Source organism: Macrobrachium nipponense, chromosome 26 (assembly GCF_015104395.2).
Source record: "Macrobrachium nipponense isolate FS-2020 chromosome 26, ASM1510439v2, whole genome shotgun sequence".
NCBI lineage: Eukaryota > Metazoa > Arthropoda > Malacostraca > Decapoda > Palaemonidae > Macrobrachium > Macrobrachium nipponense.
Window position 1 is genome coordinate 46,224,037 of NC_087215.1, and position 15,125 is coordinate 46,239,161.

The 15,125-nt window shown below is 38.1% G+C and overlaps 1 protein-coding gene across 2 annotated transcripts in view; it reads right to left on the minus strand.

Moving 5' to 3' along the window:
• LOC135200251 (transforming growth factor-beta-induced protein ig-h3-like) overlaps positions 1 to 11,628 on the minus strand; it is a 96,087-nt gene extending 84,459 nt beyond the window's left edge. For both annotated transcript variants that reach the window (XM_064228720.1, XM_064228719.1), the window contains exon 1: positions 11,336 to 11,628. The gene's annotated coding sequence lies outside the window, so the exon portion shown is untranslated. The remainder of the gene's footprint in view (positions 1 to 11,335) is intronic.
• Positions 11,629 to 15,125: the final 3,497 nt, after the last annotated feature.

The following is a 15,125-nucleotide window of genomic DNA, read 5'->3' on the forward strand; positions in this document are numbered from 1 at the left end:
AGGGAAGGAAACAAAAACACTTTCATCTCTAATTGCGTTGGGGAGACCAATTTAATTCTACAGGAGTGTGCTGTAGAACTGCGCTATGTCCCCACCAAAGAGAACCCAGCAGATATACTCTCATGAGGTACCAGTTTGAAGGAACTGAAGTCTAACCAAATGTGGAACAAGGGACCTGCCTTTCTTCAGCAAAAGGGCAAAACTGAACCGCCACATGATGACCATGGTTGTTGCAGCCCTCTGAGAGTAGAGGGACGAAGGAACGCTGACTCCACTCAGAGAGATTTGGAGTCTAGAGGGGAGTAACGTCTGTTTCGTAAGGTTGAAGAAAATCATGTCTTATATATTAAAGTTTGGGAACTGCAAGGCAGATCCATTTACTAAATTAGTTTATTTAGAGCAAAGACATTACTATCCTACAGTATGTAACAAGCTTGAAAATACGTGCAAGTGCCCATGCACATAACTAATTTTATTCAATAGTTAAACTTAGTCATGAGAGATGACATTGTCTATACAGAGAATAGATTACATAACTTAACTGACTACAAATACCAGTTGATGTTGTTGCCTCCTAAAGGCATGTTAGCTAGGTTGTACTTAAAAATCCTCCATACCATTCATATGCATTGTGGTGTCAACATATTAATCACACTATCGACAGGAATGCTGGAACCCTGGACTGGCCATAGCCAAGAGAGTGGTAGGGGAAGGCAGGGCCTGCATTCTCGCCTTCAGGCCTATTATTCATCGGCCATCGCCTCCTCCCCTCCCGTTCGACAGAACTTGCAAGAGACACCTTTTCGATAAGGTCGGAGTGGACCACACCAGCCCCATCCAGAACGAAGGGGGAGTAGAATACATTCTTATAATCACCTGTTTAGCCAGCCAGGCCATGTATTTGGACTACTGCAACGGGCTGAATGCTGACACCTTCGTGTTGTTGCTGCGACGATTTGCAGCTACCTATGGAGCCTCTTCTACAGTGTACAGTGACAATGCCATGGCCTTCAGGGCAGCGAGAACCTTCCTGCAGGAGGTCTATGGCGAAGGCGCTACCCAACGATTCCTTCGAAAAGCTGGAATTTGATGGAAGTTCCAGATTCACAGATCTCCCTGGAATGGAGGTTTTTTCAAGAGATTAGTGGGAGTTGTAAAGAGGACCCTTGCGACAACCCTTCGCCGTAATGTCTTTGGTGAGGAGGAACTTCGGACCCTTGTGAAGGAGGCCAAAGCCATTGTCAACAACCGTCGGCTAATGTACGCTGGAGACACACAAGAGGATGAAGTTCTCGCCCCATCACATCTCATATGTGGTGATGTGATATGACTACTGCCGCCTGTGGTCCCTCAGGAGGAAATGCACGCAACCCTGACCACGAGGCAAATGCGACACAGGTACTTCAGGTTAACGGAGACCCTGGATCGCTTTAAGAGGTACTGGCGTGATGGATACCTGAAGAGGCTCCAAGAATGTCACAACTTCCTAGAGGACACCCTGACTGCACTTCGAGAAGGCGACATCGTCTAGTAAAGGCCGATCAGCGGAAACGCAGTCAGTGGCCTCTCAGTAAAATTATCGCAGTCTACCCTGACGAACGCAGTCATAAGATCCGTAAGAGTGTTCTTTGAGGGTGAAGAGCACAACGACGAGGAAGAAGAAGAAGGAACCCGGGATGATGTAGAGTACAAAATGGAGCGGAATGAGAGTGAACAGGATGACGAAAATGTCAGTAGCATGCCTCAGCAGACTGAAAGACTTGAGCTGAGTGAGCGAGAGACAGAAAGTGATGATAACGAAGCGAGTGGAACTGTAACCGAGTGAAGTGTTAGACCGGAAAGGAAAGCTGCTCTTGAGCAGAGACAGAAAATGAGGGAGTGGGTAAGAGAAGATTTAGTATAGCGTGTGTGTGATGTTATATTTTTTTTAGGTGAACTTTTAAATAGGGGGAGATGGGAAGAGACTTGAAGATGTTAGTAATAGTATTGCCTCTGATGAGATCAAACAACGCAATCCGCAGACGGCTTTAACTGATGTGTTTCATGTGAAATGTCAATTATGTCCGTTTGTAACTCATGCTACACAGGGCTGAAGTCACACCTTATGAAGCTCTAGCCAGAGCATTGTTTTGCAACTGATAACTGTAATGTGGGTCTATGCAGCAGTCTTAGTAACAAGTGAAACTCTTGGTTACTATTCGATCAATTTGGACATTGCTAAATTGTTAGCTTTGTTTCATTCACGAGGAATAAATATGCACTTCAAACGTTACGAAATTACGTGTTCACAATTTTGTCTAGTTGAATTTTCTTCGTGTTGCATGATCATGTTTTGATTAAAATTCTGCTGAAGTTGACAATGCCTTGAAGAGAGCATTGCCACATTACTTAAAACACTCATCAAGTCAATTTATTTTTCGAGTAACTCTTTATTACCAAGTTTACCTTTATTGGTCGATTTGGAAATAATCGACATTTGATACAATTCTTACTTTCGTTAGCTGGTTTTGTACCGTAAAAAATAATCTCCAATTACCCCTTGAAATGATTAATTTGAATACTTGTCTCACATTTATTGCGCTGTATTACCTGAGACGTTGATTTATTAAGCATTGTTTGAAATGTTATTTCCATGCTCGTACTGTTTCCTTTTGAATACGCTTACATTACTGTTTATTGCTTCATAGTCGAAACTTTATTATTTGATGTGTCATTTGCTTGATTAGAATTCTTGAAATGTCGTTTACCCTCCCTTGCATAACTAGTTACATGTTTTGGGTCAATGTATTATTTCACTCATTTTTCTGCACTGAAAACCATATGATTAAAGTTGTTGTGCCTTTCTATTGATTAATTTGTTGAGTTTGTCGCATAGTGGAAAAGTTGAAATCTAACTGTAAAAATCACTAATTGGCCGGGCTATATAAACCGATGCACGCACACGATCTCTCTATCTCGCTCTCTCTACTAGTAAGTAGGGTCTGAGGACCGTTAAACCAAATATCAGTTTCCACCATGCGAGTTTAACTGTGAGTAACCATTGAATGTATCTTTCTTAGTCAGGACCTTTGTTCAAAGCGAAATTCGTATCTCTGTGCCAAGGAGATTTTTTTGTGGTATTACACACGATGACCCAGATTTAGAGTGATTAACTTAGAGTTTCAAGTGTGACCACGCGGTCATGTTTTTCCCTTTTGATACTATTGAGTGTGGCCTGAGAAGCCTAATTGTTGTAAAAAATGTAAATAATCATGTAGCAATGAGAGTAGGTTTATTTTTCTAATAAAATTATAAACTTATCACCATAGTTCTTGTGTACGGGCTGGGAACTTTCCGTTTTTGGTAAATCTATTACCCCCTAACATCGGGCCCGAACCCGTCCCTAACTAGTCGTTGAAGAAACTTCGCAACATATACTTTTGTGTACTGTTATGATATGTATGATAATCATACTTAGAGTCAACTAAACTAGTAATGAAATACGGCATAGTAATCAAGCAAAGCAAAAAAGAAAAAAAATGGCAGCATGTAAGTGCGTGCATATGCACTCAATGGATGGCATCATGAACTTCCTGGAGCTTTAGTAGTTTCATGTTTTTATATTTATGGTACTATAATTCATATTTCATTAAAGGATATATACAATATATATACTGATATATATATATATAATATATATATATATATATATATATATATATATATATATATATATATATATATATATATATATATATATATATATATATATATATAAGTCATATCACATTACCGTGATTCATATACATACATCGAGCTACAAATGTCCTTTAATATCTAATTCACTCTACCTCGGAATTAATATATTTTCATATATATGCTTAACCGAAGGGGAATTTTATTGGGCGATAATAGAATTGTCGGCGCCCGGGCGCGAACCCAGGACACCATACAAATCCAGGAACGTCAGTGAAGCATTTACCCCACTCCACCACCACAAGAGGCTATAAGTTAATACCGTCTCTCACCCATGTTTTAGCTCTTTACTGTACTTTTGTTGCCACATCCATATTTCCATCTCGTTGTCCAACCACTGCTCTACAGTGCCCAGAACTGAAGGACAAAAATGCCTCATTAGTTATTTTTATGGCCAAATTATAAAAAAAATTAAACAGCAACGCGCTCTCTGTGTCCATCAGGTAAGATTTCGATAAAAAGAATTCTAGATACAATCCAAACAAAATTCTCCATGCCATAAAACGGCTGTCAGTAATCACGCATCAGAAGTTGAATATATAAGTACTGAAAAACCTATCTTATTGCCTGTAGCTGCAGTAGCGGTCACGGCCTTTGATTTCTCTTTCATGAATCATTTTCTTCTCAAAAATTTTCAGTCCATGAGTACGTAGTTTCTTTACCAGGTTAAGACCTTATTTATCAATACTTGCGTACTTGCTTCGATTTCAATTTACTGATACGAGTAGATGCTCTTAATAACTGTAATATCTATTGAATTTCCGTCCATAACCAGTTATTCTTTTGTTATGGCTTTTAAAACACACACACACTTACACACACACACACACACACACACACACACACACACACATATATATATATATATATATATATATATATATCTATATATATATATATATATATATTATATATATTTATGTGTGTATTATATATGGTATGTATATATTATATATATATATATATTATAATATATTTATGTGTGTGTATTTATATGTATGTATATATTATAATTCTATATATACTATATATATATATATATATATATATATATATATATATATATATATATATATATATATATAAAGAGATCCTCACGTGAAAATGAAGAGGAGGTACCAAGACTTTCAACTTTTATTCCAAAGTCATCTTTGGAATAAAAGTTAAAAGTCTTGGTACCTCCTTCTTTCATTTTCACGTGAGGATCTCTTATATACTTCACCCACGGGACCTTTGTGGAATTGCAAGAATATATAGGAATCCGTGTCAGGTCCTTTCCTCAGGAGTCTTCATCGTTTGCGGTTTGCAATTCAATGTAGAGTTTTAAGCAGAATATCATTTCCTCGATTTTATACCCTTATGATATATATATATATATATTATATAGTATATATATATAGTATATATATATTACATAATATAATATAATAATATTTAATATATATATATATATATATATATATATTATATAAGGGTATAAAATCGAGGAAATGATATTCTGCTTAAACCCTACTCTGAATTGCAAACCGCAAACGATGAAGACTCCTGAGGAAAGGACCTGACACGGATTCCTATCGGCAGCGGCATCTATTAGATCTACACTAGTTAACAAAGGTCCCTGGAGAAGCGTCCAGATTTTGCAATCCAAACATCTACCACGTTTTGCTAAGTGAGTCACTCATCCGTTTTTTCGAGAGTACCTTCCTGTCGCTCATTAAGACAAAATCACTCGAATTTCATCGAGATTCAGGCGCTTAAGTGAGCCCGTTTCCATTTCTATCTCATTAAAATCGCGTTCGGTTTGACGCAAACATCTCAGCCAACACCTGCACTTATATTCTGAGAGAATTGCGTAACTCTTACGCATATTTACTTTGTCACACGGGGAAATAATTAAGAAAAAACGGTGTATGTATTCACCAGTTCCTCAAGTTGTTTCTCTCTTCCCTTCTTTATCCATTATTCTAAGTTGCAACTACAGTCTCCCATTTCTTTCTTTCGCTTTTGCTCTAAATTGTTTTTGTTTTTCCCTTCTGTCCTCAAAGATCAAGAAATGTGGGCAAGATCTGTGACCATCATCAAGACCCAGATAAAGTAGTGTTGCGAATTATTCCCTCGCAACAAGGATTACTGGTTCGCCAGGAGGTATTGGCAGGATAGCCTAGCCTTTGGCACACACTTCAATCTCCAACTCACAGGACTAATGAAGATTGCGGCAAGATTTTTACAATTTTATTACGCAAATAAATAATCTTATGTCTACCCTAACAATACATTCAAAACAATACGTCCCATTTACACTTCAAAGATACCTACCCCACTATGAAATAGCTGACCACGTGATCCTTGTTGGAACACTGGCCTAACCAACAATTACACAATTCACAATTAATAACCACGATAATGACAGGAGTCGGGGAACGCGAAGGAAATACACTTCAATAGACTTACGACCTCAGCCATACGCAGCTTAACGAATTCGGAATACTACCGAGAGTAATGATCTGCCGGCGAAATGAGAGCTCAATCCAAACACATCGTACTTCTACCACGCTCTGGAAGGGAATTAGTGACTGAAGACAGGTGACAGGTCGTCTGTAGGGCACATGCAACGCTATCTGGAAACCAATTAGGCATTTTCTCAGTCAAGGTTTTACTTAATTCAACATTATTCTGGCATTCCCAATAGAAAGTATATTTCAATACGAAATGTAGAGTCCTACGACTCTGTTGCTCCGTTACCAAAAAAAAAAAAAACACGCACAAAACATATTAATCAGAGAAGGAACTGTCGTTCCTGCTGTCTGCTTTCTTCTTCCATATTTTCGTGCTCCGAACACGACGGTATCAACTTGAGAAAAATGTTGCAATCATTTTTTCACGACACAAAGTAACATCGGTGTTGCCAGATAATAATCCTCTTGCCAAGCGCCAGGCATGGGGAACTGCAGTCAATTTGCGTGATTTATACCCGATTTTTTCTTCTTTTCTTTTTGTGTAGCTGCTCCATCTTCATGGAGATCGCACCAGTTAATGAGATGACGCCGGAGACTGAAATAGCAATGACGGAGGAGCCAAGTCATTACTGATGTTTATGATAAAAAGGGAAAAGGAAGGTAGGGCGAAAATGAATTGTCCTGAAGCAAATACTTCACGTAGGAGTAATCTAAACTCTCTCTCTCTCATTTATTTCACAATTACGTCATGCGACCTTTAACACAACAAGCACAATGACACTCTACAATAAGGTCACTGTTGCCTCCAATTGAGGCTAATGGACTCATCGCAGGGTTCAGCCAGAAAGTCAAGTAGTTTGTTTGTGTCTTACTCAGAATATGAATTAAACGCTCAAAGAAATCTTGTATCTACTGAGAAAACCTTATCTACCAAGTAGAAATGAGTAAGTAGTTTCTGGGGCAGGAGTTGGATGATGTGGCCTGACTGTTACTTTAATTCGGTGAGTTATAAAAGACGAAGAACCTGTTTCATATCGATACAAAATATTGGAAATGATACTTGTAGTGAATACATGTCGTCGTTACAGTTTACCTTCTTTGTATATAATATATAAAGAAAGAATAGTATCTATATGTAATAATATTTATATTTAATCTTATTGCAGGGTCTATAGTTAGCGCTGTTCTTTATCCACTTCAGCGTGTCCCGGTTGCGACTGTACAAGCAGATTCGTCCTTCTATGGCACGGGGTTAGTTACTATAATATGGCGTCTTGCTTTGGGACATTAGTTGCTCATTCTCTCTCTCTCTCTCTCTCTCTCCATTAACTCACGGCATTAACTGCACCCCAGTTGGCCCTTTAACTTCTAGGTTAGTAGAGACTTTCTATGAAAACCTTAAAAATCATGGCTGCTGGAGTCATGCTGCAACCTGCCGTTTACATCTGATTACCCTGATGTGTGGCTGGTTTGTAAGGTGGTTCCTCCAAGAGATAACTGGAAATCATGAACTCGCTGACTTAATTAATATTCACCATTCTGTCCTTACATATTCTGCGCAATAACATATTTTATCTGGGCAAGGTGTTTTTCATGCTTTTTTTTTCAAAATTATTTAGCTACATTACTATAGTAGATTCACATCACGCACCCGTGCATATCTGATGTCTAGTCCAGTCCCTTACGACGCTCCTGATTGGCTGTTGATAAGCCAATCACAGGGCTGGAAACTCTCAGTCTCTCGAGAGAGTTCACATATTTAGGATGTATGTTCCACCTCTCCTGAGGGATACGTCTTTCAAAAGCATCTCTCAGGAGAGGTGGAACATAAATCTTGCCTATGTGTACTCTGAGTTTCCAGCCCTGTAACTGGCTTATCAACAGCCAATCAGGAGCGTCGTAAGGGACTGGCCTAGACATTAGATGCACGGTTGATGTGAATCTACTATAGTATGACGTGTCTCTCGCACCCGATGAACTAACAACTGGAGGAGACCCCTGGTTGCCTGCGCTACGCACCATTCCTTTACTAGGGAATGTCTACGTGGGAAGATAGGGAAAGGAATGTGCCTGTAGAAAAGCAAAGATTTCACTTCTCTTCCACGGAAGCTGAGTGTATCATTTTGATTTACTTGGCTCGTTATCAGAACTAAACAAATTCGTCCAAAGTCCTTTTTCGTTCTTGGTTCCTAAACGCTCACTCCACAAACAGTTGCGGGCAGGCACATTATAGTGTTCGCGTTAGGTGCAGAGCTATGTAACTTGAAACAGTTTTACTTTACGGGTTTTCTCTTTCGTATTGTTAATATATTGTTTAAACTGACACTGAATTCCCTTGTTATTTACAATTTTAATCATCTTTAGCTTCACTTTAATTAATGGTTCTTCAAACTGTTTCTTTTAATCCTTGAAAATGACCCTTTTCTGTAACAACAACCCCAAAAAGTTAGAGATGTACTAAATTCTTTTTAGCGAATATTACCAATTTAGTCCTATTTAACTTTCAATTTCCATCCTTTCACTTTTCCTGTTGCTGGTGCAATCATTTTATTGGCTTTGACAATTGTCGAGCAAAATAGTATTCAAGTTCTTGTGCTTAACTTAACCTTTTTCCTCCTAGCGTTCCCACGTGGGAATATAATGTGTAGTATCCTTGATTTCATCCTGTTTCAATAAAATAATTTTGTAAGTATTAATATCCAGGGACACATATAGGCCAAGGTCTGACACTATCAAATTACTTTTGCTCTGACTCCGCAGTGCTCTCGTCTGCCAGAACAAATTAAGGCACTGCTAGTTCACTCAGCCAGATGTTGGAGTTCCAGTTGTTGATTCTGCTATGACTCGCAACCAACTTCAAGCCTTGAAATGTACCATACACAGTGTCGACAACAATAATCTTCCAGAAGGAAATAAACTTGGCAAAACTGAGGCCATGTACACAGTCCCGAATGAATATCTCAAAAGTTCAAGTATTTTCATGTGAAGGCCAGCTGACACCGCAAACATGTTCATCCGTGAGAAGCCAATTACATTTGGCTACAAGATATGGACGCTTCGTGACAGTGATGGCTAACCATATAAGCTAAAGCTCTGCAGGGGCAAAGAACCCGATCAGACAAAACTTCCTCTTGGAACTCTTGTTATGAATGACATGATGTCGACCATTGAATCTGTTAGGCAGTTACTAAACATGAAGTGTATACTTTGACAACTTCGTTATATCGTATGGTCTGTTGAAATCCTTTGCTGAGCAGAATATCAAGGCTACTGGCACTGTTCGAGATAACAAGACTGGTGGTTCTGCCAAGTTGATGAAACCGAATGCAGTCATGAAGAAAGGCACAAGAAAAGAGTTTGATTTTCGCTATGATGAAGTTTTTTTTTGTAAATGGAATAGCAACTCTTTTGTGACGATTGCAAGTAACCTTGAGACTCATAGTAGGTGTGAATTATTAAGTATTTTTCATTGAGATTTACCATGCTTGTAAAAGTTTGGCCGTTGATACAGGGTGATTCGTAAGCCCACTTGGGTCATATCTAGGGGAGGGGCCAAGGTCACATTTCATTAGGGTAGGTGGGGGAGCGTCCCCTTTTCCAGTATGGGGGTAGCTTTCGTAATTCCACTATTTTTTGGCGTAGAGTGCTGATTTTGGGCTTAAATGTCTCAGAATAAGGTGAAGAGGGGTATTTTAGTATTTTGTGCCTAATAATGTATAAAAGTGGCTCCCAACCTTGGGGTCCGTAGATCAAATTGAAATTTCATTTCATATCATCTATATATATATATATATATATATATATATATATATATATATATATATATATATTATATATATACATAAATACGAGAATAAGCACATTGAAAGGAAAATATATTGCAGTTAAACACACACACACACAGGTGGTCCGTAGGGAAACCCATTTATATGGAAGGGGTCCTTGATGTTATCCGGAGTAAGGGAAATCCATTTCTTATCCTGACAGAATTGATAACCTTTGAGGAGAGATAAGGAAGAACAGCCAAGCAGTGTTTGAACTGGAAAGGATTGGACTAAAGCAATAGAGTAAATTTGTCCAAAAAGTAATTGTTAAGAAGACCGTACCAGTGGATCATCCCATAAAAAAAAGAACAATATTCTCATCTTTAAAATCAAAGCATGTCGGAAACCTCAGTCAAAGAAATTGCAGTTCTTCGGGTCTAGTGAATCCCTCTTCAGCAGAATGTATATTGCCTCAGACAAACGAGGAGGAGACCTCGAAACATTTCTATATCACAGGCAGCTTCCGTCGTTACTCCTTTACAATCTTCCGTTATTCATATATAACGGTCTTTGATGTCTGTGATATCAGAAATGTTATATGAAAAACCGTTTATCATAAATTTTCACACCGCTCATTGGGTATCTGATCAGGAAGACCGATTGTTGCTTACATCCTTACATTCAGTAGTATGACAACTTCAACAATGGTATGTACACTCAAAACATCAAGTTAGCCTGTCACTCGCTACAGTAAACGTAATATAATATGTGATAAGCAAGCATGACGATTCTTTAATTATGTACTCTCTCTCTCTCTCTCTCTGTCTCTCTCTCTCAAAGAAACTAACTAACAAAGCCACAAAAAGATATTTCAATATCAGTGACAGAAACAACCAAACGAATACCGTTTAATTGCAACAGGCATATTTACTAATTAAAAAAAAAAAAAAAACTTTAAAAGACAAGTCATCACAAATACATTTCAATGCTGATTAAGTTATTCCTCTCCAATTAAAAGTGATTAACCTTGAAATGGAAGTTATTCGCCTCTGATTGAAGCCTTTCACGTTCAATTAAACCCTTTTATGAGACTCAATGGTATGGTAGGCCTGTAGCCTACACTACAATAAGAGGAAAGAAGTCCTAAGCCAGCTGTGTGAGAGAGGTTTTGGAAAGTCGGGGCTCAACATCCTGAAAGCAAGAGAGGACATGCAACACAGAGGTGAAATTGTTGCAAAGTGTGTGTGTAGTGCCTAGGGATGTTTGATGGACTAATGGTGAGGATAACGTGAATATACGTATATATATGTGTGTGTGTTTGTGCGCGCGCACACGGCGTGTCTTCTTTTTCAAAGAAAAGCACACTTAGAAAACACTTACCGTAACTATTGTTTTTGCTCCACTTCATTAATAAAGTCACACCATTTTTAGAAACCAATTTCCACATAAAGTCTTTGAAGAACAGAAGTATAATAAGCCTCACTGAAGTTAAACTTCGTAAACATCAAGCGTGGAAATCGCTAGACTAACAAAAGTGGTTATTTTCACCATCAATATGACAACAAAAACCAGAGCGAAACTTCAGCTGGACCTCTGAAGACTGGTTGGAGTACATCTCAGTCTCTCCCACACAACCAGTCACTACCGACTGAATCTCGGCGTCACTCACTCACTCCACGAATGGTAGGCTACTGATCCCTCCCCAAGTCTTAACATTCCCCTTCCCTTCATCAGCCCCTCCACACAAGGCCCCGCTCCTCCTAACCCCGAAAACTACACACCTACACCCAAATATATGAATTCCTGGTCACGCCCCCAACCAAAGGACGAATCACTCAAACTTGCAGAGGTAGGTGCACCGAAATTTCTCTCGTTACTTTGACCTCTCACTCAGGGAAGAAGTTTGTTTTTTCAGAAAATGAAAATAAAAATACGTGAAGGGAAGACTTCAATTGACTTGGCGTGAATCTGATGCAGTGAAGCTTGGTAAACATTTTCGGCTACCCACCTTTTATCTAGAGCATATGAGCGTCCGTGCTTGCGTCAGTCGCCTTTGCTTCCACATGTGATATGTTCATAGAAGCAGAGGTTGCCTACAGGATTAAGCACTTGTTTACAAAGAGAATGAGTTGTCGAATGATTTATATGACAAGCATCTAAAATTAGCAGTTTTCATATTTAAGGTAAGCATCCATTTTTAAGCTGTAAAATAAACAAAAACCTTGCAAGGACTGAGGCGCAACAGCTTGTACACACATTAAACATGTCAAAAAAACTATTTGCTTTTGGGGGGTGTTGGCGGGGGGGTTGGTTCATGTGTCAGCTGGAACCTTGTACCCACAGTTTACTAAATAAATAAGGTTCGTGTCACTCGACCGCGGCTCGAGTTTCGTGTATGCGATTACCACAACCCGATTTCTGGTCTGCTGTCTACTTGCAACTAACGTGACCGGTCATAATAAGACTCGATAATAATCACGATAACAATAATGTGTCAGGAAAAACTCTGGTAAATCTCCGTAAGGTTGGGATCATATATAAATACAAGATTCAACACAAAATCGAACTGTTAGAAGGTCTCTCAATTAGATTTTGGGGTAAATGTATACTGCATTGTATTTCGTAACTTCTGCCTTCACCCCACATTTACACACACACACACTCAAACAGTAATTAATACCGATAAACTAACCTATGTGGTAAAAATAAATAAATAAACTAAAAAAAAAACGAATGCCATATCTAAGATGATTAATCGGCTCATTAACTTTAATAAAAGAATTAAACAACTCATTTATATAAACGTTTTCATTCGCACGTCTCTTAATTAGGCTTATTGATTGTTGCTTATCCCTTTCCCTAGATGAGACTTCAGCCTGGCAGGTAACCCTTGTGGGAGAAGAACAAACCGGCAGGTGGAAGGTGTTGTTGCAGTGGTCATGATGGCGGTAATTATACTTCAAATATAGAGAAAGAAGGCATAAATAAGGCGCACAACTCTAGTTTAACGTCTAGGCGGGAGGATGGCTTGCTTCCAAGAAGACCCGTCATTTATTTAACAAAAACAAACTTCTCTCGGCTATACAAAACAGAAATCGTAAACATACATAAGTTTTTCTCTCTAACGCCCCCACTTAAAACTTATTTTGAACAGAAATATAATGGTAACATATTCAGTACAAACAGCATGAAGCACTGATTTAACAAACACTCAATATCATATAACTTCAAAGCCTGCCAAAATAAAAGTAGCAAAATATTGCAGCACTGCATGCCATACTGAAAATCACGATTATGTACCCTTTAAACACCGGAAAAAGCTCTGAGCTTAATTCTAGCCACTGGCTTTGTAAATACATCAGACACCTTCTGTTCTGATGGAACATACTCAAGTTTTGCTTCTGATCTTATAAAATGATATTTTATATCAATTTGTTTGGACCTCTGATGCCGTACAGGATAGCTAGCAAGTGCAAGAGCACCCAGATTGTCACAATAAAGAGTAACTTTGCTGAATAAATCACATCCCACCATACTCTTCAAAACTTTTAACGCAAATTTAGCTTCCTGTACCGCATCTGCCAATGCCATGTATTCAGCTTCACATGCAGACAGGGCAACAGTCTTGCTTTTTATTCTTCCAACATATCAAAGAACTATTTTCGGACAATCCAAAACCATATCCTCTAATGCTATGATGACTATCAGAATTACCCCAGTCAGCATCACAAAAGCCAATTAACCATAAATTATTTGATTTCTTAAAAGTCAAACATTGGTCGATGGTACCCTTCAGGTATCTCAATACATACTTTGCCATGGTTAAATGAGTAAGAGTAGGTTTTGCCATGTACTGTGGCAACTTATTTATTATATAACTGAGATCATGTCTAGTTGCTGTCATAATATAGATTAAACCGCCAACTATTTCTCTACACAATCTAGCATCAGCTAGTTCAGCATCGTCATCAACAAACATATTTATACCAACTTCACATAGAGTTGATCTTGGCTTACAATCTTGCATCTGAAATTTTGATAACATATTTTCCACATACTTTGACTGATTCATTTTAATTGAATCACTATCACGTATAAACTTTATACCTAGTAAACATGAAGTTTCTCCTAAATTCTTCTTTTAAAATCTATGATTCAAGCATTCTTTACATCAACAAGAGTAGACATAGAATCTGAAGCCATTATAATATCATCAACCCAAACAATGATAGTAATAATTTCATCTCCACTGTGTCTTGTATATACACAAGGATCAGCAAATGACAGAAAAATTCTGTTCAGTCAGATAGGAATACAGCAAACTATACCAATTTCGACCACTTTGTTTTATGCCATATAATGACTTTTTCAACTTTCTTACTAATTTTTCATTATTTTTACCATTAACCACAAAACCCTCTGGTTGTTCTACATACAGTTCATAATCAATTGATGCATTAAAAAATGCAGTTATAACATCCATTTGGTGAACATATAAATCATATTGAACAGCTAATTGCATTAAAGTGCGGATAGATGTGATGCGTGCTGTAGTAGTAGAGGTCTCATGATAATCAATATCAGGTAACTGAGAATATCCTTTTGCAACGAAACGAGCCGTGCACTTCTCATTACCATCTGAATCAAGTTTAACACTAAAAACCCAGCGACCGGCCCCCCAACCTCCGGCTTCCTACCTTCTGGTAAGGGAACTAATTCAAAAGTGTCATTCTCCCTTAAAGCAGTCGTCTCATCTTCCATTGCTTTTTGCCAAAGAGGAAATTTTTGGGAGGTTACAGCTTCTTCGTAAGTGTTAGGTATATCAATTAATGTACAACAATAATCAACTGTGTGATCTATAACATCAACAATGTTATCACCAACTATAAAATCATTTTGAGACCTAGGTTTACTGTGTTTCCTACTTGGATACCTACGAGAATTTGTTTCTGCTATTTCATCAACACTCTCTTCTACAAAAGTAGGTAAATGATTTTGATCATTAGCCTCTTCATTATCATTATCCCTGTTGTTTTCATAATTTTCATCGAGCACTACAGGCTCATGCGTTTCTCTCAAAATTACGTCATCATATGTTATATCAACAGGCTTACTTACCTCTTCAATATTACTGGTAAATCTCACTTTTTGAATTTCATCATACTCAGAA